The 25,814-nt window shown below is 44.1% G+C and overlaps 1 protein-coding gene across 10 annotated transcripts in view; it reads right to left on the bottom strand.

Moving 5' to 3' along the window:
- The window catches only part of TENM3 (teneurin transmembrane protein 3), a 1,679,324-nt gene that overhangs the window by 307,218 nt on the left and 1,346,292 nt on the right, over nucleotides 1–25,814 (bottom strand). The gene's annotated exons all lie outside the window — the stretch shown is intronic.

Genomic DNA, 25,814 nt, shown 5'->3' with positions numbered 1-25,814 from the left:
CAGTGCCTGCAAAGCGCAGGCATGAGGAAGCCTTGTGCACTGCCTGTGACAGATTGCTGATCTGTCACAGTGATCTGTGATGTGACAGATCAGCGATCTGTCACAGGACAGTGATGTCCCACCTGGGACTATGTAATAAAGTAAAAAAAAAATTAAAAAAAAGTGTAAAAATAATTTAAAAAAAAATCGCCAAATAAATTAGTAAAAAAAAAAAAAAATATTCCCCAATAAATTCATTTTTTGAAAATAAAAAAAACCCAAAACAATAAAAGTACACATATTAGGTATCGCCGTGTCCGTAACGACCTGCCCTATAAAACTGTCCCATTAGTTAACCCCTTTAGCGAACCCCTTAAAAAATAAAAATAAAAAACGAAGCAAAAAATAATGATTTATTATCATACTGCCAAACAAAAAGTGTAATAACGCGCGATCAAAAAGATGCATATAAATATCCATGATACCGCTGAAAATGTCATCTTGTCCCACAGAAAACGAGCCACCACACAGCATCATCAGTGAAAAAATAAAAAAGTTATAGCTCGCAGAATAAAGCGATGCAAAAATAATTATTTTTTATATAAAATAGTTTTCATTGCATAAAACCGACAAAACATAAAAAAACGACCTAAATGAGGTATCGCTGTAACCGTACTGACCCGAAGAATAAAACCGCTTTATCAATTTTACCGCACGCGGAACAGTGTAAACGCACTCCCCCAAAAGAAATTCATGAAACGCTGGTTTTTGTTCATTCTGCGTCACAAAAATCGGAATAAAAAGCAATCAAAAAATGTCACGTGCCCGAAAATGGTACCAATAAAAATGTCAACACGTCCCACAAAAAATAAGACCTCACATGACTCGGTGGGTCAAAATACGGAAAAATTATAGCTCTCAATATGTGGTGATGCAAAAACTATTTTTACAATAAAAAGCGTCTTTTAGCGTGCGACAGCTGCCAAAAATAAAAACCGCCATAAATAGTAAATCAAACCCCCCGTTATCACCCCCTTAGTTAGGGAAAAATAATAAAATAAAATAATGTATTTATTTCCATTTTTCCATTAGGGCTAGGGTTAGGGCTAGGGTTAGGGTTAGGGTTAGGGTTAGGGCTAGGGTTAGGGCTTGGGTTAGGGCTGAGATTAGGGTTAGGGGTGTGTTGGGGTTCGGGTTGGAGTTAGAATTGGGGGTTTCCACTGTTAGGGCACATCAGGGGCTCTCCAAATGCAACATTGCGTCTGATCTCAATTCCAGCCAATTCTGAGTTGAAAAAGTCATATGGTGCTCCTTCCCTTCCAAGCTCTGCCATGCGCCCAAACAGTGTTTTACCCCCACATGTAGGGTATCAGCCTACTCAGGACAAATTGCAAAACAATTTTTGGGGTCCAATTTCTCCTGTTACCCTTAGGAAAATAAAAATTGGGGGCAAGAATATCATTTTTGTGGAAAAAAAATGATTTTTTTATTTTCACGTCCGAGCGTTATAAACTTCTGTGAAGCACTTGGGGGTTCAAAGTGTTCACCACACATCTAGATAAGTTCCGAGGGGGGTCTAGTGTCCAAAATGGGGTCACTTGTTGGGAGTTTCAATAGTTTAGGTACATCAGGGGCTCTCCAAACGCACATGACACCCGCAGACCATTCCATCAAAGTCTGCATTCCAAAATGGCACTGCTTCCCTTCCGAGCCCCGACGTGTGTCCATACAGTAGTTTTCTCCCACATATGGGGTGTCAGCGTACTCAGGACAAATTGGACAATAATTTTTGCGGTCCAATTTCTCCTGTTACCCTTGGGAAAATGAAAAAATTGGGGACTAATTGATCATGTTTGTGGAAAAAATACGATTTTTTTATTTTCATGCCCGGGCATTATAAACTTCTGTGAAGCCCTTGGGGGTTCAAAGTGCTCACCATACATATAGATAAGTTCCTTACGGGTTCTCATTTCCAAAATGGGGTCATTTGTGGTTGTTTCAACTGTTTAGGTACATTAGGGGCTCTCCAAAGGCAACATGACACCCGCAGACCATTCCATCAAAGTCTGCATTCCAAAACGTCACTACTTCCCTTCCGAGCCCTGACGTGTGTCCATACAGTAGTTTCTCCCACATATGGGGTGTCAGCGTACTCAGGACAAATTGGACAACAACTTTTGGGGTTCAATTTCTCCTGTTACCCTTGGGAAAATAAAAAAATTGGGGACTAATTGATCATGTTTGTGGAAAAAATACGATTTTTTTATTTTCATGCCCTGGCATTATAAACTTCTGTGAAGCCGTTGGGGGTTCAAAGTGCTCACCTCACATCTAGATAAGTTCCTTAGGGGGTCTATTTGTCAAAATGGGGTCATTTGTGGGGGGTTTCCACTGTTTAGATACATTAGGGGCTCTCCAAAGGCAACATGACACCCGCAGACCATTCCATCAATGTCTGCATTCCAAAACGTCACTACTTCCCTTCCGAGCCCTGACGTGTGTCCATACAGTAGTTTTCTCCCACATATGGGGTGTCAGCTTTCTCAGGACAAATTGGACAACAACTTTTGGGGTTCAATTTCTCCTGTTACCCTTGGGAAAATAAAAAAATTGGGGAATAATTGATCATGTTTGTGGAAAAAATACGATTTTTTTATTTTCATGCCTTGGCATTATAAACTTCTGTGAAGCCCTTGGGGGTTCAAAGTGCTCACATCACATCTAGATAAGTTCCTTAGGGGGTCTAGTTTTCAAAATGGGGTCATTTGTGGGGAGTTTCCACTGTTTAGGCACATTAGGGGCTCTCCAAAGTCAACATGACACCCGCAGACCATTCCATCAATGTCTGCATTCCAAAACGTCACTACTTCCCTTCCGATCCCCGACGTGTTCCCATACAGTAGTTTTCTCCCACATATGGGATATCAGCATACTCAGAACAAATTGGACAACAACTTTTGGGGTCCAATTTCTCCTATTACCCTTGGGAAAATAAAAAAAATGGTGACTAAAAGATCATGTTTGTGGAAAAAATACGAATTTTTTATTTTCACGCCCGGGCGTTATAAACTTCTATGAAGCACTGGGGGGTTCAAAGTGCTCACCACACATCTAGATAAGTTCCTTGGGGGGTCTAGTTTCCAAAATGGTGTCATTTGTGGGGGGTTTCCACTGTTTAGGTACATCAGGGGTTTTCCAATCGCGACATGGTGTCCGATCTCAATTCCAGCCAAAAACGTCAAATGGCACTGCTTCCCTTCCGAGCTCTGCCATGCGCCCAAATAGTGGTTTACCCCACATGTGGGGTATCAGCGTACTCAGGACAAATTGCACAATAACTTTTAGGGTGCTGTTACCCTTGGAAAAGTAAGAATTGAGGGTGAAAAGATCATTTTTGTGGAAAAAATATGATTTTTTTAATTGTACGGCTTTATGTTATAAACTTCTGTGAAGCCCTTGGGGGTTCAAAGTTCTCACCACACATCTAGATAAGTTCCTTAGGGGGTCTAGTTTCCAAAATGGTGTCATTTGTGGGGGGTTTCCACTGTTTTGGTACATCAGGGGTTTTCCAATCGCGACATGATGTCCGATCTCAATTCCAGCCAAAAATGCCAAATGGCGCTGCTTCCCTTCCGAGCTCTGCCATGCGCCCAGATAGTGGTTTACCCCCACATGTGGGGTATCAGCATACTCAGGACAAATTGCACAATAACTTTTAGGGTCCTGTTACCCTTGGGAAAATAAAAATTGGGGTGAAAAGATCATTTTTGTGGAAAAAATATGATTTTTTAATTGTACCGCTGTACGTTATAAACTTCTGTAAAGCCCTTGTGGGTTCAAAGTTCTCACGACATATCTAGATAAGTTGCTTGGGGGGTCTAGTTTCCAAAATGGGGTCACTTGTAGGGGGTTTCCACTGTTTAGGTACATCAGGGACTCTCCAAACATGACATGGCGTCCGATCTGAATTCCAGCCAATTTTGCATTGAAAAAGTCAAACGGCGCTCCTTCCATTCTGAGCTCTGCCATGCGCTGAAACAGTCGTTCCCCCCCACAAATCAGGTATCAGCGTACTCAGGACAAATTGCACAATAACTTTTGCAGTCCAATTTCTCCTGTTACCCTTGGTAAAATAAAAAAAATTGAACCTGAAGTATTTTTTTTGTGAAAAAAAGTTAGATGTTCATTTTTTTTTAAATATTCAAAAAAATTCCTGTGACGCACCTAAAGAGTTAATAAACTTCTTGAATGTGGTTTTGAGCACCTTAATGGGTGCAGTTTTTAGAATGGTGTCACTTTTGGGTATTTTCTATCATATAGACCCCTCAAAGTGGCTTCAAATGTGATGTGGTCCTAAAAATAAAATGGTGTTGTAAAAATGAGAAATCGCTGGTCAACTTTTAACCCTTATAACTTCCTAACAAAAAAAATTTTGGTTCCAAAATTGTGCTGATGTAAAGTAAACATGTGGGAAATGTTAGTTATCAAGTTTTTTGTGTGCCGTATCTCTGTGATTTAAGGGCATAAAAATTCAAAGTTGGAAAATTGCGAAATTTTCAAAATTTTTGCCAAATTTCCGTTTTTTTCACAAATAAACGCAAGTTATTTGAATGAAATTTTACCACTAACATGAAGTACAATATGTCACGAGAAAACAATGTCAGAATCACCGGAATCCATAGAAGCGTTCCAGAGTTATGACCTCATATAGGTACAGTGGTCAGAATTGCAAAAATTGGCCCGGTCATGAACGTGCAAACCACCCTTGGGGGTGAAGGGGTTAAAGAGCATTCTCTGTAAAACTTAAAAAAAAAAAAAAACAGGACTCATGCACAAGACCATTCCTGTACTATGATGTATTAAGATCTCCTAAATGAATGGAGACCTAAAGAATCACCCACAGACTTGTGCCCCCTACTATGCATCCACATGACACTCATTTCACATAGCGCAAACATTTATTTTGATTTATTGTTCTCGATTGATCTACAATTTAATGTCAGAGTTATATAGAAAAACAAAGCAAAAAAATTAAGATTTTTTTTGTGGGTGTTGTTGCTAGATCTATGTTCCTCTTGGGGCACAGCTTGCAGAGGAGAAGAACGCTATAAAACCTGTCTTTATTATCTTCAGCAATCAATCACAGCAAAGCTTTCACTTTACCATTAAAGTTTAAAGGGAACCTGTCATATGCAGAAGCACTATATACCCGAAAATATAGGGTTAATCAGCAGGGAAATAAGATTAAAATGCTGCCTGGCAGCTTTACCGAATGCACGGATACCGGGAGAAAATAAACTTATATGCTCCCAGAGCTGCTGGCTTTCAGTTGTCGAGGTGTCCACGAAGTGACTACAGTAATCGCTAACTATACTGGGAGCGGTTGCTGTGATCAGTACCCTGTCTGCTATGCACAGATACGCAGCAGCGATAAAAGCTAATTTCCTCCTGGTATCTCTGCTTTCAGTAACGCGTACAGGCAGCATTTTAACATTATTTACCTGCAGGTTGACCCTATGGCCCTGACTCATCAACACGGTTACACCATAATTCTGATCTAATACACTTTGAAAATTTGCAAAATTGTTGTGCAAAAATGTGCGACTTTTGAGGTTTCTAAGCCTCTTTTGCCTAGTTTGGCTAAAATTGTTGATCTGGTTCAGAACAGCAGTGTGAATTGGTATTGTGACGCCCGCTCATAAACTTCAGGATAAGTTGTAGCATGCCTTAGGCTGGTTTCACACTTGTGTTTTTTTCCGCGGGATTTTAGCCCTAAAAAACGCATGCGGTTTTTTTTCCTATACTTTGCATGGGATGCGCTTATGTGCGCATACACATGCGTTTGTATGCGTTTTTCCGCGCATGCGTTTTTTTGCGGTATGCACTTGGGCGCACAAAATGCATCCTGTTGCATTTTTTGGGCGTCCGACTTGCCTCAAAAAAACGCATGCGCGCGCAATGCGTTTTTTTACAGCAAGACACCCATTATAAGTCTATGGGTGCGCATATGTGCGCATTGGCATGCTTATGTATGCGTTTTTTTGCGCATGCGTTTTTTTTTTTACCATTAGTTGGACAATGGAATTTAGGGGTTTGGGTTAGAGTTAGGGTTAGTTAAGGGGGTTTAGGGCTAGGGTTAGGGTTAGCTAGGGTTTAGAGTCAGGGTTAGGGTTAGTATGGTTTGGTTAAGGGTTAGGGTCAGGGTTAGGGTTAGTATGGTTTGGTTAAGGGTTAGGGTCAGGGTTAGGGTCAGGGTTAGGGTTAGGGTCAGGGTTAGGGTTAGGGTCAGGGTTAGGGTCAGGGTTAGGGTTAGGGTTAGGGTTAGTAAAGTCATGGTTTGGGTTAGTGTGAGGGGCCACCTAATGTTGGAAAAAAATGCAAACGCGGTAAAAACGCACTAAAAACGCATAAAAACGCTGAGTTTTTTTCATGCATGCTCATAAAAATGCTTGAAAAACACGCAGCATTTGTATGCTTTTGTATGCGTTTTTTCAATGCATTTTTTTGCGGGAAAAACGCGCTGCAAAAAAAAGCAAGTGTGAAATTAGCCTTACGCCACAGATCTTACTCCAGTCATAGACTGGAGTAAGATTTATAGTGAAGATCAAGGCCCTTTTTAGATGCACCTGATTCTTTAAGAGCAGTGTGCTTTTTAATCCATCAGGCGTTTCTAACTCCGGTATGTCCCTCACCAAATCTCGCATGAACAATGCTTGCCTTGATAAAATGGGGCTTATATCTTTCTGTATATCTCTAATTTTCATACCAAATTAAGAGATATTTTAAGTCCAGAACTGCTGTGCTTAGAAATTCCCTAAATGTCTCTTTTTTTCCAACATTCCATGCCTTGATATAGTCGACTCACTGATCAGTCCACTAGAAAAAACATAGGCACCATGCATTTTGAAAAATATATTTTGAAAAATTCATGGTGTCTACAGTGAAACATGGTGGTTGCAGTGCCCTTATTTGGGGTTACATGAGTGCTCATGGTGTCAGGGGCATACATTTCATTGATGCTATCATGAATTCACAGATGTACTGCTCTTTATTAAAATAGAAGATGCTACCATCAATTAGTGCCCTTGGTAGATGTGCACTTTCACAACAGGACAACGATTCAAAACATATACTGTATCTCAGGAGACTGTTTCATTTCTCAACAAGATCAGGGTGAAAGTGATTCAGTGACCAAGTAGAAGTGCTTCTCACTAAATTAGAATATCATCAAAAAGTTAATTTATTTCAGGTACTAATACAAGAAGTGAAACTCCTATATTATATAGAGTCATTACAAACAGAGTGATCTATGTCAAGTGTTTATTTCTGCTAATGTTGATGATTATGGCTTAAAGCCAATTAAAACCCAAAAGCCATTATCTCATTATATTTGAATAATTAACAAAAACACCTGCAAAGGCTTCCTAAGCATTTAAATAGGTCCCTTAGTCAGTTTCAGTAGGCTCCATAATCATGGGGAAGACTGCTGACTTGACAGATGTCCAGAGCAGTCATTGACACATTCCACAAGGAGGGTAAGCCACAACATTGCTAAAGAAGCTGGCCGTTCACAAAGTGCTGTATCCAAACATATTAATGGAAAGTTGAGTGGAACGAAAAAGTGTGGTAGATAAAGTTGCACAAGCAACCAGGATAACCACAGCCTTGAAATGATTGTTAAGAAAAGGCCATTAAAAAATGGGGAGATTCACAAGGAGTGGACTGCTGCTGGAGTCATTGCTTCAAGAGCCATCACACACAGACGTATCCGGGACCTGGGCTGCAAGTGTCGCATTCCTTGTGTCAAGCCACTCATGACCAATAGATAATGCCAGAAGTATTTGGACCAAGGAGAAAATGAACTAGTCTGTTGCTCAGTGGTCCAAGGTGTTGTTTTCAGATGAAAGTAAATTTTCCATTTCATTTGGAAATCAATGTCCCAGAGTCTGGAGGAAGAGTGGAGAGGCCACAATCCAAGCTGCTTGAGATCTAGTGTGAAATTTCCACAATCGGTGTTGGTTTGGAGAGCTATGTCATCTGCTGGTGTAGGTCGACTGTGTTTTATCAAGACCAAAGTCAGCGCAGCTGTCTACCAGGACATTTTAGAGCACTTCATGTTTCCGTCTGCCGTCAAGCTTTTTGGAGATGGAAATGTCATTCTCCAGCAGGACTTGGCACCTGTCCACACTGCCAAATGTACCAATACCTGGTTTACAAGCAACAGTATCATTATGTTTGATTGGCCAGAAAACTCACCTGACCTTAACCCCATAGAGAATCTATGGAGTATTGTCAAGAGGAAGATGAGAGACACCAGACCCAACAATGCAGACAAGCTGAAGGCTGCTATCAAAGCAACCTGGGTTTCTATAACACCTCAGCAGTGCCACAGGCTGATCACCTCCATGCCACGGCGCATTGATGCAGTAATTGATGCAAAAGGAGCCCGACCAAGTATTGAGTGCATTTACTGAACATACATTTCAGTAGGCCAACATTTCAGATTTTAAAATCAATTTTAAATAATAATAATAATCTTTATTTATATAGCGCCTACATATTCCGCAGCGCTTTACAGTTTAACAGTTTCAAAACACAAGTCATAAGTAACAACGTTAACAATACAATAATTAAAGCAAAATAAGACGACCCTGCTCGTGAGAGCTTACAATCTACAATGAGGTGAGGGAGATATAAAGTACAGGTGTGTATTTACAGTGGTGTATTTACAATGAAGGTCCAGCCATGTTGAGGGAGTGAGGGATGGATGGAATTTTAAAGCTGGTGTTATAAAATATTCTAATTTACTGAGATAATTAATTTTTGGTTTTCATTGACTGTAAGCCATAATCATCAACATTAACATAAATAAACATCACTCTGTTTGTAATGACTCTATAATATACGAGTTTCATTTTTTGTATTGAAGAACTGAAATCAATTAACTTTTTGATGATTTTCTAATTTAGTGAGAAGCACTTGTATGTGTTAGCGTGGGTGGTCAGGAGCGGGAGCTCCGAGAGTGGACCCTCTGGACCGTGGCACCGAGGGACCCCGGGCGAGCTGCCAGGTGGAACCGACCCCTATACAGGGACCGTTAGGAGCAGGCCCAGGGGTTCGAGTACCACGGTAGCCGGTACCGAGAGGGGCGGCTCAGGATGGACCGGAGTAAGACTGAGACTGGAGTAGGACGGCAGGAGCACTGAAGACAGGACTGGAGTAGGACGGCAGGAACACAAGGCAGGACTGGAGTAGGACGGCAGGAACAGTGAAGGCAGGACTGGAGTAGGACGGCAGGAACACAAGGCAGGACTGGAGTAGGACGGCAGGAACAGTGAAGGCAGGACTGGAGTAGGACGGCAGGAACACAAGGCAGGACTGGAGTAGGAAGACAGGAACACAAGGCAGGACTGGAGTAGGACGGCAGGAACACAAGGCAGGACTGGAGTAGGACGACAGGAACACGGGTAGCAGGACTGAGAAGCTGCTGTGAGGAGCAGCCGAGACAGGAACTGCAGGAGCAGAGTGTGCACGATGGAGCGAGGCCAGAGTGTCAGGAAACACAACGATCAGGCGCCTCCCTCAAGGGGAAGCGGCCTGATATGGCCCCGTCTGGTCAGCCATTGGTCCAAATGTGCTTCCGGGTCAGGGCACAGCCGGAGCATAAGAAGCAGGAAGGAGGCGCGGCCGCGGCCTATGGCGCATGCGCATAGCATGCAGGGAAGGCATCGGTCGCGGCCGCGGCCGTCGGGTGGAGAGAGGCTGCGGCGTGGGAGCGGAGGGCGACTGCGGCGTGGGAGCGGAGGCCGGGTGAGTATGGCGGAGCGGTGTAACAGTACCCCCTCCCCTAAGCCGCCCCCCCCGGAGATTAACAAGAAACCTCTTGAGGATACGGGGAGCATTAATATTCTCCCGAGGCTCCCAGGATCTCTCCTCAGGACCAAAGCCCTTCCAATCAACGAGAAAGAAAGTCCTACCTCTAACCCTTTTCACAGCGAGGATGTCCTGCACTTCAAAAACGTTGTCGGCACCCACCGGCTGAGGACCAAGATCAAGCGAGGAATGGAAACGATTCAGCACCACAGGCTTCAGGAGAGAGAGACGTGAAAGGTGTTTGGGATCCGGAGCGAAGCAGGCAACCTCAATTTGTAGGCAACTTCGTTAATACGTCCCAGAATTTCAAACGGACCGATGTAGCGTGGACCCAACTTGTAGGAGGGCAGTTTTAGTCGGACGAATTTGGAGGAGAGCCAGACCTTGTCGCCAACACGATACGGAGGAGAATCCAACCTCTTTTTGTCTGCATAGTTCTTCATCTGATCAGCGGATCTCTTGAGTGATGTGTTGGTCTCAGCCAATTCCGAGGACAAGGCATTGGCCGCGGGTACCTCAGAGGCAGGGGTTATCGGAAGAGGGACACCAGGATGTCTGCCAAAAACAATGAAAAACGGAGACTTGGCCGAAGACTCACCAGCATGGTTGTTATAAGCGAAGTCTGCCCAGGGGAGTAAGCTGACCCAATCGTTCTGGTGGGCGTTAGAGAAGTGGCGTAAGTATCCCGTAAGCGTCTGGTTGGTACGCTCTACTTGTCCGTTGGACTGTGGATGGTAGGCCGAGGAGAAGTCGAGGGAAACGTTCATAAGCTTACAAAGCGAACGCCAGAACTTGGAGGTAAACTGAACCCCTCGGTCAGACACAATGCGTCGAGGTAGTCCATGAAGCCTGAAGACTAGATGAATGAAGATCTCGGCCAGCTCCGGCGCTGAGGGAAGACCGGGCAGAGGGATGAAGTGAGCCATCTTGGAAAAACGATCCACCACCACCAGAATGACTGAGCAGCCCGCAGAGCAGGGTAGGTCGGTGATGAAATCCATGGCGATGTTCTCCCAAGGAACCGTAGGGACAGGCAACGGAAGCAACAAGCCAGACGGAGATCTCCGTGGTACCTTGTTCTTTGCACAGGATGGACAAGAAGCCACAAAATCGAGTACATCTTGGCGAAGTGAGGGCCACCAGTAGTGACGTTTGATAAGATCAAGGGTCTTCTTAGTTCCGGCATGGCCGGCCAGTTTGGAGGAGTGCCCCCATAGAAGAACCTTTTGCTTGAGATTCTCTGGCACAAGCGTCTTGCCAGGCGGAGGAGTAAGCCAGTTCACTGGAGCCACGGTGATGATCCTAGTGGGATCAATGATATGTGACGGTTCCTCCGTGGATTCGTGTGGTTGGAAGACCCTGGACAGGGCGTCGGCTTTGGAATTCTTGCTGCCGGGACGGAATCGGAGCTCGAAATCAAATCGGGCAAAAAATAAAGACCATCTGGCCTGGCGAGGGTTTAGTCTCTGGGCAGACTGGAGATAGGCCAGATTCTTGTGGTCCGAGAAGATGACAAAAGGATGGACAGCTCCTTCCAGGAGGTGGCGCCATTCCTCCAAGGCCAACTTGATGGCCAAAAGTTCCCGGTCACCGATCGAGTAGTTACACTCGGATGGAGAAAAGGCCTTCAAGAAGAAGCCACAAGGGTGCAGGCGACCGGAGGCGGTTCTCTGGGACAGCACCGCCCCGGCACCAGTCGAGGAAGCGTCCACCTCGAGTACAAAAGGTCGATCGCTCTCAGGGCGATGCAGGACCGGAGCCGTGGAGAAAGCCCGTTTTAGGGACAGAAAGGCCTCCTCTGCCTCAGGAGACCAATCCTTGGAAGTAGACCCTTTACGGGTAAGCACAGAAATGGGTCTTGTGATCGCGGAGAAGTGGGAGACAAATTGCCGGTAATAGTTGGCGAACCCGAGGAATCGTTGTATCGCCTTTAATCCGACGGGGCGAGGCCATTTGAGGATGGCAGACAACTTCTCGGGATCCATCCTTAGACCAGCGTCGGAGATAATGTATCCCAGAAATGGCAGAGAGGTCTGTTCGAAGAGACATTTCTCGATCTTTGCATACAGACGGTTCTCCCGAAGACGCTGAAGCACCAGGCGGACACTCTTTCTGTGGGACGAGAGGTCCGGCGAGAAGACGAGGATGTCGTCTAAGTACACGACCACACAGGAGTACAAGAGATCCCGGAAGATCTCGTTGACGAACTCTTGAAAGACTGCAGGAGCATTGCAAAGACCGAAGGGCATGACCAGGTACTCGTAATGGCCATCTCGAGTGTTGAAAGCGGTCTTCCACTCGTCACCTGCACGGATACGGACCAGATTGTAGGCTCCTCTGAGGTCCAGCTTGGTAAAGACCCGAGCCCCTCTGAGACGGTCAAACAGTTCCGGAATGAGTGGAAGAGGGTACCTGTTCTTGATGGTAATCTCATTCAAGCCCCTATAGTCAATGCATGGCCGTAGAGTCCCGTCCTTCTTTTTGACGAAGAAGAACCCGGCTCCCGCGGGCGAAGAGGATTTCCGTATAAAGCCTTTGGCGAGGTTCTCTTGGACGTACTCGGACATGGCGGTGGTCTCCACGGGAGACAGAGGGTAGATTCTGCCCCTTGGGGGGGTTGAACCAGAAACAAGTTCAATTGGGCAGTCAAACGGCCGGTGTGGAGGGAGGACCTCTGCTTCCTTCTTATCAAAAACATCGGCGTAGGAGCTGTAAGCTGGAGGAAGACCCGGGAGGTCTGGAGGTGACCGTGGAGCGGCCGCCAGGCGGACAGGAGTCAGACAGCGAGCTTGGCACGGGTGCCCCCAGCGGAGTATCTCCCCAGAAGACCAGTCGAGAACAGGCTGATGAGTCCTTAACCATGGAAGACCGAGTAGAATGGCGTGAGAGAGCTTAGGTAAAACGTAAAAGGCTATCTTCTCTCGATGTAAGGCTCCGATTTGCAATTCCACCTCTTCAGTGACCAAGGTGACGGTCACCTGTAGCGGTTTGCCATCCACGGTGGCAATCTGAATTGGGTTAGATAGAGTGACTACAGGAATTTGGTATTTGTCTACCTCTTCCGGCCGAATGAAATTACCCGCTGAGCCCGAATCCACGTAGGCCACCTCGGAACCACGCCTCCCTCCTGAAACCAAAAGCACAGAAATCGTAAGGGGTTGAGAGGAATCATCATCATCACCTAGGAAGGCCTCTCTTACCTGACCTAGGTGGAGTCGTTTCCCTGTCTCTTAGGACAGGTGCGGATATAGTGTGACGAATGACCGCAATAGAGGCACAGACCTTGTGCCCGTCTCTCTCTCTGACGTAACTCGGCCAACCTGAGATGATCTATCTGCATGGGCTCACCCGAAGAGAGGGAAGAAGATCCGACTGAACGTGAGCTGGCCGACTGAGCGAAAGGAGGAACTGACCTGGAGGAGCGCCTGTCTCTCACTGACTCCCGAGCGCGCTCCAGGAAGCGCAGGTCAATGCGGATAGCCAGCGAGATAAGGTCCTCTAAGGTGGACGGGGTATCTCGACCAGCGAGTTCATCCTTTATTTTACTAGAAAGACCGCGCCAGAATGCCCCCACCAAAGCTGCGTTATTCCAGCCGAGCTCAGAGGAAATAGTGCGAAAGCGAATAGCGTACTGTCCGACCGTGAGAGAGCCCTGGTGTAAGTTAAAGAGTGACTCAGTGAGAGAGGCTAACCGGCCCGGCTCATCGAAAACCTTACGAAACGTATCCAGGAAAACCGGGAGACTCGAAACGACCGGGTCGTCACGTTCCCAGAGCGGGTTTACCCAAGAAAGGGCCTCTCCCTCCAGATGGGACATGATGAAGGCCACTTTGGCCCGGTCCGAGGGATATTGCTGCGGCAGCCATTCAAAGTGGAGACTACACTGATTTAAGAACCCCCTACAGAGCTTGGGATCCCCGGTGAAACGAGGCGGCTTGGCGAGGCGGGGCGTCGGATGAGCAGCAGACGCAGGGGGAGGAGTCGGCACTGCAGCGGCAGCCTGGAGGGCCGACAAGCGACTATCAAAGGAGGCCATGTAGGACAAAATGTGGGTTTGAGTATCTTGCTGCTGGCCCAGCTCCTGTTGGAGACTGGCCAGCTGAGTGGCATTTCCAGGATCGGCCACCTGTAAGGCCGACAAACGGGTGTCCATCGACTTCATGATTGACATAATGCGCCCCTGATTCTCCCGTAGGAATAGCAACTCTTTCTGGGTAGCAGCCGTAGTACCGGCGGAGTCCATGGCCTGATCGTACTGTTAGCGTGGGTGGTCAGGAGCGGGAGCTCCGAGAGTGGACCCTCTGGACCGTGGCACCGAGGGACCCCGGGCGAGCTGCCAGGTGGAACCGACCCCTATACAGGGACCGTTAGGAGCAGGCCCAGGGGTTCGAGTACCACGGTAGCCGGTACCGAGAGGGGCGGCTCAGGATGGACCGGAGTAAGACTGAGACTGGAGTAGGACGGCAGGAGCACTGAAGACAGGACTGGAGTAGGACGGCAGGAACACAAGGCAGGACTGGAGTAGGACGGCAGGAACAGTGAAGGCAGGACTGGAGTAGGACGGCAGGAACACAAGGCAGGACTGGAGTAGGACGGCAGGAACAGTGAAGGCAGGACTGGAGTAGGACGGCAGGAACACAAGGCAGGACTGGAGTAGGACGACAGGAACACAAGGCAGGACTGGAGTAGGACGGCAGGAACACAAGGCAGGACTGGAGTAGGACGACAGGAACACGGGTAGCAGGACTGAGAAGCTGCTGTGAGGAGCAGCCGAGACAGGAACTGCAGGAGCAGAGTGTGCACGATGGAGCGAGGCCAGAGTGTCAGGAAACACAACGATCAGGCGCCTCCCTCAAGGGGAAGCGGCCTGATATGGCCCCGTCTGGTCAGCCATTGGTCCAAATGTGCTTCCGGGTCAGGGCACAGCCGGAGCATAAGAAGCAGGAAGGAGGCGCGGCCGCGGCCTATGGCGCATGCGCATAGCATGCAGGGAAGGCATCGGTCGCGGGTCTGTCTCAGGTGACCGCCGCGGCCGTCGGGTGGAGAGAGGCTGCGGCGTGGGAGCGGAGGGCGACTGCGGCGTGGGAGCGGAGGCCGGGTGAGTATGGCGGAGCGGTGTAACAGTATGTCTCCTGATTTGAACCAAATCAAACTTCTGAAGAGGGAAGTTGTGCATTACTCTCCATCCAGCATCCAAGCTCTAAAAGAGGGCATTCTTGAAGAATAGATTAAGATAGATGTTGTGCTATGTCGCCAACTTGCTCATCCCATGCGCAGAAGACTTGGTGATATCCTTAAAAATCATGAAGGTCATACAAAATAGTAGATGTACCAAAACAGGATAAAAACACGTTTTAGAATTGGCTGCGCTGTTGGAAATAAGTCTCTTGCTGCAATATTCTTAGAAGGTTCTCTATTAACCACTACGTGTTTCAATGCCTTATACTGGCATCTTGATCAATTGTAAAAAACAGGTTACAAACACTGGTACATTGTTATGAATGGGTCACCGAGGAGAAAAAGGCAAAACAAGCTAAGCCACAGAAAACCAGAGTGGCTGATAACTATGCAGATTGCAGATCCCTGCTCTTACCACACAACTAGCAGTAGCCGTGGAGCGTGCCTACGATGAACCTAGACGCCTCGTCACGGCCGGAGGACTACATAAGCCTAAAGCAAGAAAAGGGAAAACTAACTGCCCCAGAGCAGACCCCAAAGGAATAGATAGCCCCCCCACACATGTATTGATGGTGAAACAAGATGAAGGCACAAACACAGGCAGGAAAATAGGCTGAGCAAATGATGGGGCCCAAGCTAACTAGACAGGAAAGGAAAGGGAAGACACTGTCTGCAACCTGCAAAAAACCCTACAAAAATAAAGTCCAACACTTCTGATAACAAAATTAACCCTGAAGTCACTAGACTTCTCCCACTAAATCAGCACTCTGAAATATTCCGAGACAGAGCAAAAAGAGACCGAACAAGTAAGGGACAAAAAGCAAATTGGCAAAATACTGATAAATAAGAGTGGAAATTCAGCTCAGCCCCCAGCCGGGGCTGGCAGACCACAAAAAAACTGAATAGACCAACAAAATCAAGTGTGAACATTAGCCGAAAAACTTAGCTTTAGATGACTGGAACAGAGCTGAAAACCAAGAGCTGACAAGCCAGAAGGAATCACCAGCAACTGAATAGGGCGTCGGCTGTCTTAAATCCAATCTGAGAATCCTGAGATCCAATCGTCATCCTCATTCTCAGGTGGCAGATCTCCACCGATCAAACCAGCCGCACCACCTCCCGTCACCACCAGAGGAAGTCCAGAAGGAGAACTCACCACTGGTGAACCAGAGAATGAACTCACAACAGTACATGTAGATATTTATAGACCAAAATGGGCGCCACAAAGCCTAGGGTACCATCCACTCAGGGGTTAGGGTTCAAATTCAAAAAGAGGCCTCTTTCCAGCAGCGCAGCTAATTTTAAAACAAGTTTTTATCTTGTTTTGGTAATTTGCCTCTGACTGATTTTCCCCCAGACATTAGGCGGTGGCAGCTGGCTATCTATGCCTTCACACAACCACCCAAGGAGAGCAAACCTATTGTTTTTACTGTCTCCCATATTAGGGTTTTACCCAATTGTGCGCTACTCCATTCACAGTTTTCCAAAAATATTAGATGTCGTCATTTTTTGGTGTGGGGTTCATTAATTTTTGAATTAACTAAGTTGAGTAAACCTGAAGATTTTGTAATAAAAGTTATATTTTCAATCCAGTTTATAATCTCATCACTATTAGAAGCTGAAATGTAATTTCTCTCTACATGTTTTTTTTTCAGTTTCTTCTATAGATTCTTCCTCAATATGACCTAACACCCTGCTGGCTTCACAAATGCTCAGTTACAATGCTTGCCTACCTCTAATAATCTGAAATAATGATTCCAGGGGTCTCTGTGGCTGATGGCGACAAAGTGCCATTAATCATGCATTCATCCTTTGAATACATTTTTTGTCCCACATGCATTATTTTGCAATTAATGGCAACATTGTTATCCACCATATCCCTGCCCATTTCTCTAATTTACCTAAAGCATTAATCATTTTGCTCATCTCCTTCCCGGGACATCAACAGGGTTACAGATGTTTATCTCCTTCGCGTCAAGGTGCAGTATCCATAACAAACCATTTGTGAAATCCCTAATTTACATATAAAATACAATGGGTCACAGTTCCATCTCTGCATTATTTCATTGGTGACCTTCCTTTTCCAATCTCCATTAATAACCATGCTCAATATCCAAAATATAAGCCTTTTACACGATAGATAAATCTTTATACTTCTCCTTAGTGTAATAATGGTAATAATTCAAAATTACTAATAACTACAATTATCCAGATAATTATTACTAATAATTTGTTTTAATTATATTAATTTCAAGGATCTGCAATTTGATTACATCTTATACTTAAAGGGGTTTTCCCACAAACAAAGAAGATTTTAATTAATAGATCCTGTAATAAAAATAATTTCCACAATTGGATTTGTTAAAAAATGTTCCTGTGCCAATATAATCTCATAAATGTGCCCCTGCTGTGTACTGTGTAACGTCTGTGTCTCGCCGTACAGGAACATGGTCTGATCATACTACAGCTCCTGGGCAGGGGAGGAAGCAAAAGGGTATACAGACAGGTCAGCAGGGGGTCATAGCTGATTATTTCTGTAAGGTGCAACATTTGCTGCTTGTATTTAAACATGTTTTACCTCACAGAAAGAATCAGCTGTGATCCCGTGCTGTCCTGTTTGTATCCTCTCTTTTTCGTCCTCCCCTGCCCAGGAACTGTGGTATGATCAGACCATGTTCCTGCACAGTCAGACACAACCATTACAAGTACACAGCAGGGGAACATTTATAAGATTATCTCGGCACAGGAACATTTTTTTATACACATCAAATTGTGGAAATTATTTTTATTCCAAGATCTATTTATTAAAACGGCTCATGGGAAAACCCCTAAAGATATAGTCTTCATACAAACTACAAATATGTGATCAACATCGAACTTGAGATTATCAGAAATGAGTAAAACGATTCACAGGACCTGGTCCAGCATCCACTTTGGTTGTCCATGGCAGCTGGATCAGAGCAGTGCAAATGTCCCCGGACAGCACTTGATTACCAGCTTCCTGGGCGTCTATTGCGATTCCTAGGCCACCTCAACTTCATGAGTGCCAAGTCAAGAAGCCAAAAGGGCATAGCAGCCACAAGAGGCCCCCAGGATGCAGATGCTGACATTAACGTGGTGGCTGATGAAGTTCTCACTAACCTGGTCCAGCTGCTATGGAGTGCCAAAGTGAATACTCGGTAGTGTAAATGTTTTTGCTCATCTCTAATTGCTACTGTATATTTGAGTAAGCACATATTATATTGGAATGAAGGATGATTGAACCCTTTGTCAACTGTCCTAATTTGAAATATAAAAGAAGACCATCACTGTTATGAATGAGTCACCAAAGGAGGAAAAAACAAAAATACAAGCTAAGTCCAGAAAACCGGAGAGGTTGGTAGCTATCAGATTGCAGACCCCGATCCTATCCACAACAGCTAACAGTAGCCGTGGGGAGTTCCTACGATGCCCTAGACCCCTCGATCACAGCCGGAGAACTAAATAGGCCCAAAGAAAGAAAGGGGAAATCTAAACTGCCCCAGAGCAGACCTCAAAGCAATAGGCAGCCCCCAACATATAATGACGGTGAAGCAAGATGAAAACACTAACACAGATAGAAAGATAGGTTGAGCAAACGATGGGTCCCAAGCGAACTAAAAAGCACAGGATAGAAAAGCTGCTGTCTGCAATCCGTAAAAAACCCTACCAAAAAATGTCCCAACCGTCTGATAGGAAAAACAGGCCCTGAAGTCGCTAGGACTTCAAAATGACTATATCAGCATTCAGGTAAATTCTGAAGACAGAGCAAAGAGACAAACTGATCAGAGACAAAAATGGAACTCAGCACACCCCCGACCGGGGATGGCTGAACTCCAAAAAACAAGGTAAAAAAAACAAAACTAATAAGTTCAATAGCAGAGCAAAAACTTATCTTTGGGAAGCAGGAATCAGACTGGTCTCCAAGAATCCAGCAGAGAAATCACCAGCGACTCAGAAGGGCGTCGGCTGCCTTATATCCAGTCAGAAGTTCCTGTTACCCAGTCATCATCTACCAGATCAGGTGTTTGATAATCAGCCTCACTACCTTCCTTCACCAGAAGAGGGAGTTCATCAGACATCGACGGTGAAGGGTAAAATGAACTCACAACACATCACCATAGTAATGCGCCAAGTGAAAGTCCAGAATAACATAATTTAGAGCATTGCTTCTCAACTCTTATTTTCAAGTATCCTTTAATAGATCATGCCTGCAGGATTCTGTAATATTATACTGGTGAGATAATTATTGTCAGAGCATCAGGAATTGGTGATCTTCTATGGAATATCCTCAAACAATGACTTGTTTTGGTTACTTGAGAACTGGTGTTGAAAAAATCTGATACAGAGCATTCACTTGCACCGAGGATGTCAACCCTTACCCAGAACATGGATTACAGTGGTTTTCCAAGATGTTTTGAAATCTGCCCACAACTAACAATGCTGGATGGCAGCAGCCAAGGTAGTATGGAAAGATAGCTGAGGGCATCTTGTAATATCTGTATGACTAAACTATTGCCTGTGTTTAGCAAACAACGGTTATCTACACGAATCCTCATTGTATGCATTAGTTTATTAGATGTGATAATTTCCCAAATACAAAGATATAAAGGACATACATATAATATTATCAATCTACAATGATACAGACATATTACAGATGTAGCATTTATTAACCCCACACTACAGTGTTAACTTTACCTTGATGCAGAAACTAAGTAACATCGAGTCAGGTTTTCGAGTTACAGTTTTTTTTCACATCATGTCCTGGTTCATTGTGGTAAGTGTGTACAGTTAGAGAATTAGGGCTACAGCTGTATTTTTTAAAGCACCACTCCAGCAGTTTTTTAAAATGTATCACTGGAATGGCTTCATATATTATGCGCGCCGCTCTGGTCGGTCTTCTGCAGCTTATGACCTGCGGGATGGCTCCAGAGTTTGCTGGTTGATCCAGTCACAACTCAATATAAGTCTATGAACCAGGATGAGGCCAATGCGAGGCCCTCATAGACTTGTATTGATAGCTTGTGACCGTTACTTCTGATTTCCGGTCAGCCAGAAGTTGCAATCTCAAGATGGCAGCGCAAGAACAAAGTGGAACAAGGAAGAGCAAAGGGCAAGGGCTGGTACGTCTAAGACTAGGGTCAGGGAACTTACATTAGTGATACAACTTCAGCGCTAAAATAAAATAAAAACAACTTTGGAGTGGCGCTTTAACAATGAACATGATTATCGAGTTATTGTTGCCTTTGTCCTCATCACCAACATGGTATCTCTGAGAACGGTGTCTGAAGCTTAGACATTGCCATGATCTTCCTGCTGGCAGATCACATTTGCAAACAAATGCTTTTTGAATGCAGAATGAAAAGGGCAATGCTTCTAGGGAAAAAGCAGTGCTGATAGTTTTTGGAATTGCTCAAATGCTTTTCAAACATAAGTTTATACATTGTTTATCTGACCTACACAAGCATCAAAATGGCAGTAATCCACATGGAAGACCACTGCTATTACCCAGAAAAGCTTTAATGTTTTCCTGCAGCCTAAAGTCAGAACAGACGGCCAATAGTAGCCTATCATCTGATGATGGACTGGAGCATAGTGAAAAGTTCAGATGTTAACAGCTGCTCCATGCAGGCTGATACAAACTGTATGAGGACTGAATGCTAAGACCATCCTATCCCCACTGCATGCATATTGTCCGCAGCACATCACCTGTTCACACGGGAAGATTAAATCAGTCATTACTGTGTTTCACTTGCTGTCAGCTGACCTGTCCACACAGGCAAATGATCGGGAAGGCGCGTTCATAAGAATGCTTGTTCACTGGTTATGGTCCTTGTCAAAAAGACTTAACAGTACTTTAGAGGATTACTTGTTAAACTATTGCCTAAACAATAGAAACTTTAGCTGACCAACAAATGAATTTAAGGATTGGTTCACACAAGAGTGTTTTCTCTCATTCAAGAGAATCGGGTCAATAATGTAAATCACACTCTGATTAAAATCTGATCTCGGATGAGAAGGTGGAGAAAAAAAAGTCTATATCTTCTCCACTATGTCAGTCTGTGGAATTCAGACCTCACTCGGATGTCATGAGTGCAGTCCAATGCTTTTCATGGACTAATTTGTGTGGCTGAGTGCAATCCGTATATCGAATCAAACTTGGGCATGCAGTGATCCGGTCCAAGGAAAAAATCGAGCATGTGGACGGCCAAATAGTATAACATTGGTCCAGGTGCGATTCAGTGTTTGTCACATCACACTGAGACCGATAATACGGTCATCTGCATGAGCCCTAAGGCATCGTTATTGTGTCTTATACGGTACACTGTCGCATAAACCATTTTCTGTTCCAATCCACGGCATAAATGTAAACTCCACTGCGTAATTCTTCAGAGGACATAAAAAATGCACACATTGCCACTTTTCAGCGTCGACCTTTACAAGGGTGCCTGATGCATTAGGGTGGCACAACTAAGCTATTTGTAAAGCTTATCGTTTGCTAAAGAAGCACTTTTTAGTATATGAAAGCAGCAATCTGTGCTGAGCGTTGGATTCTTTCTCTTTTATGTACCTATATGCTTCCCGAACAATGACTCATTGGCACCGGAAGGGTGACACAGTAATGTGCTTTTAATCTATGGAAAAACATGAAATAAATCAATGGGGCAGCGTCTGCTACATTGCTACAATGCAGCCTGGTATGTTCAGCACCATGGACAGGGCTGAAGACTGCAGACAGCAGAATCTCGCTTTCATGTGATGTTTCCCTGTATGTTCAGATATCATTATATGGAAAAGAAAATAACGTGTCGGCATTGTGATATATGCACCTGTGCTCCTGAAATCTACAAAGCCACGCAGTGTTATTAGATGGAAAGACAAACACGTGTGAGAAAGGATGTTCTAGTTTTTTACCAGAAATATTGTTTCACGTACCACAAGAGTTCTTGATGGACATCTTTAAAATACCTTTGTTTAAAGAGATCTCACAGGTCCGACCATACAGCACACAGTACAAGTAGACATGAGCCCAACATCCAGCTGAAAAAGGGATAACGAAGTCAGGCCCCATCTGTCAGCCAGTCACGTTCCTCAGAACACTCTTGGCTGAAGGAAGCTGACATACATGGATCTCCTCTAAATGCCCCTCCATAACGTCATTTTCAGTTGGATGCCAGGCACATAAATGAGTCCTCAAAACTCTGGTTCTGGTAGCTGTACCAGATTTTTTGTAACCAATAGCTTTACAACTAATCCACGTTGAAAAAATCTATAATTAAAGAGATAATCAGAAAATGATCTATCGTTTAAATCATATCAAGATCCTTGTTAAAAAATGTAATAATCTTGCAATTTTCAAATTGGCCACTGAGGATTTTTTTTAGATTCATAGTTTCTGTAAATGAGTTTTCAGTAGGGATCCTTATTATCAGAAGCAGGATTACAATGACAGGTAGCACACCTAAAAAGAGCTGATTACACAGGATCCACCATTCCCAATAGAGTACGTCACAGCTTCCCCGCTCTTCTCCCTTCCTTCACTATGAGATTTTGAACAGGCTCAATAGAAGCTTCAAAACAAAAGATAGGATCAAAGTCTGCTTATTGTGGCTATGTACATGCATTGTTTCCTAAAACAGTAAGTTAGTATCTAAAGATATCCCCAGTGGCCAGTGTGAAAATTGCAAAATTTCAATTTTTTTATTTTTAATACAGATTGTGATATATAACATTAAAATAAGAATAATTTGCCAATGATTAAAAAAAATACATTTAATACAAAAACTTTATTTAAACAATACTGTAGGTCATTTTATAAGGATAGCTTCCCAGGACCTCTTAGGAAGTATACGCCACTATAGGAGCCATATTGATAATCTCTCTTGTATAACAAATATACGGCACACCTACAGAAATTCTATAGTCTCTGTCTTGCAGCATATATTGCTTTTATTCCGAACTTGATAAAAGAGAGCAAACCCAGCATATATCCTATGGTGAAAAGTACAACATTCTGATGACTGAACAGCATCCAGACTGAATAAAGGCATATTACATTCAAAGGGAACTCTGACAAGAAAGCAGCTTTTCTCTTCGATGTAATAGGTTGCTACTGAGTAGTTGGAAAACAGTATTAAAACACGTTGCAATGACACCAGTCCTAACATGCAGATAAGGAGAAAATTACTGGTTGACAATTCTGCTAAGTAGTGTTGATTACAGAGATGAAGTGAGATAAATCAGGGGTCAACATCACAAAGTAAAACTGTTGCCTACTGTAATGTATTGTGGCAGAGCTAATTTGAGACTGCAAAATGTTTTAATAGACACTCTAAGGTAAAGACATTTTAACTGCCTCCATTTCAGAGACTGGTTTCCTCCTGCCAGAGCAACATTGACAATAAAGTGTGATGGGAGAAACGAGTGACATCGTTGGCGATGGGGTTTCTCAACACAAGTAAATTCTCAAAACCTCCATAGACTGAGCCCAATGATTTTCAATATCTTGGGTCTTAAGGGGGCTTTACACATAGCAATATCGCTAGCGATATCGCTGCTGCGTCACCGATTTTGTGACGCAGCAGCGATATCACTAGCGATATCGCTACATGTGATACTCACCTCCGACCGGCTCCCCCGCTGGCTATCGCTGATCGCGCGGGATCGGCCTGGTCCATTTCTTGTAGTCAGCTTCTTGCTGGCGCCGACGAGCGAGCCATGGACGCAGGCGGAAGACGTCACCTTCGCCGCGTCTAACAGGTGAGTATGACCGCCGACCGCTGCTGCATCGCTACTGAGATCTGCCAGTGTGGCAGCTCACTAGCGACCATTTAGCGATGCACCAGCGATCCTGACCGGGTCATATCGTGGTCGGGATCGCTGGTGCATCGCTAAATGTAACGGGGCCTTTAGATTTCAGACGTAATGTAATTCTGCTAATACTGGTGACATTTAGGATTGGCAATTGATTAAGGTTTATTAAGAGAAAACTCTTTAAATGTTCCTGCAATAGTGGTCACCACTGTTTTAGCAGTTGCAAAGCTAACACTTTCAACATGTTCAGACTGCATTCAGCTAGAGAACCACAAGATGGAGACCATAGCCACAATGTCTATAGTGTCATCAATCTACAACACAAGATAATATGCATACAGTGGCATTTAAAAGTTTGGGCACCTCTGGCCAAAATTACTGTTATTGTAAACAGTTAAGGAAGTTGAAGATGAAATGATCTCTAAGAGACCTAAAGTTAAAGATGACATATCTCCTTTAAAAAGTTTGGGCACACTTGGAGATTTGTGTGCTCAGATAACTTTGACCAAGGTTTCAGACCTTAATTAGTCTGTTAGGGTTATAGCTTGTTTACTATAATTGTTAGGAAACGACAGGTGATGCAAATTTCCCAGCTTTATAACAACTCATCCTCCTCTGAACTTGTGCCAAAAAACAGCAGCCATGGGTTCTGCTACGCAGCTGCCTAGCACTTTGAAAATAAAAATGGTGGAGGCACACAAAGCAGGAGAAGGGTAAAAGAAGTTAGCAAAGCATTTTCAAGTTGCTCTTTCCTCGAAATGTTATTAAAAAATGGCAGTTAGCAGGAACAGTGGAGGTCAAGATAAGGTCTGGAAGACCAAGCAAAATTTCCATGAGATCACCTCATATGATTGCTAGCGAGGCAAATCAAAATCCCTAATTGACTGCAAAAGACATTCAAAAATATTTAGCAGACCATGGAGTTGTGGTACATTGTCCTACTGTTCATGGACACCTGCACAAATATGGCTTTTATGGAAGAGTCACCTAAAGAAAACCTCTCTTGCATACTCACCATAAAATTCAGAGTCAGAAGTATACAAAAGAGCATCTAAACAAGACTGATGCATTTTGGAAATAAATCCTGTGGACCAATGAGGTTAAAATAGAACTCTTTGGCCACAATGATCAAAGGAAATAAAAGGGCACAAAATTTCAGGAAAATAACATTTCACCAACCATTAAGCATGGGGTGGATCAATCATGCTTTGGTGGATGGTGTTGCAGCCAATGGCACAGGGAACATTTCATGGGTAGAGGGAAGAATGGATGTAATGAAATGTCAACAAATTCTTGATGCAAACATAACACCATCTGTAAAAACGCTGAAGTTGAAAAGAGGATGTGGAAGTGGAAAATGATCCTACATACACATCAAAATCCACAATAGATTACTTCAAAATGCGCAAGCTGAAGGTTTCACAATGGCCCTCACAATCTCCTGATCTGAACATCATTGAAAATCTGTGGCTACACCTCATAATAGCAGTGCATGCAAGATGACCAAGGAATCTCACAGAACTGGAAGAACTTTCCAAGGAAGAATGGGTGAAAATCCCTCAAATAAGAATTGAAAGACCCTTGTCTGGCTATAGAAAGCGTTTACAAGCTGTGATTCTTTCAAAAGGGGGTGCTACTAAGTACTAACCATGCAGGGTGCCCAAACTTTTGCATTGACCCATTTTTCTTTTTGTAATTTTCAAAATATAATGAAAATATAGGGAAATGGGTCATCGTTAATGTTAGGCCTTTTAGAGATCATTTCATCTTCAACTTGCTTAAACGTTTACAATAACAGTAATTTTAACCAAAGGTGCCCAAACTTTTACATGCCACTGCATTTATTACAGTTCTGCACACTTTTAACTTTCTGAAATTTTGTTTAAGGGGTTGGTCACTTATTATTATTTCAATAAATGTGTTGGGACAGGATTTTGTGAAGCCTTGCT

Source organism: Dendrobates tinctorius, unplaced genomic scaffold (genome assembly GCF_039654945.1).
Source record: "Dendrobates tinctorius isolate UK_male_01 unplaced genomic scaffold, ASM3965494v1 ptg000008l, whole genome shotgun sequence".
NCBI classification, from domain to species: Eukaryota; Metazoa; Chordata; class Amphibia; order Anura; family Dendrobatidae; genus Dendrobates; species Dendrobates tinctorius.
The sequence above is the reverse complement of the archived record's forward strand: the minus strand, read 5'-3'. Positions and strand labels throughout refer to the sequence as shown.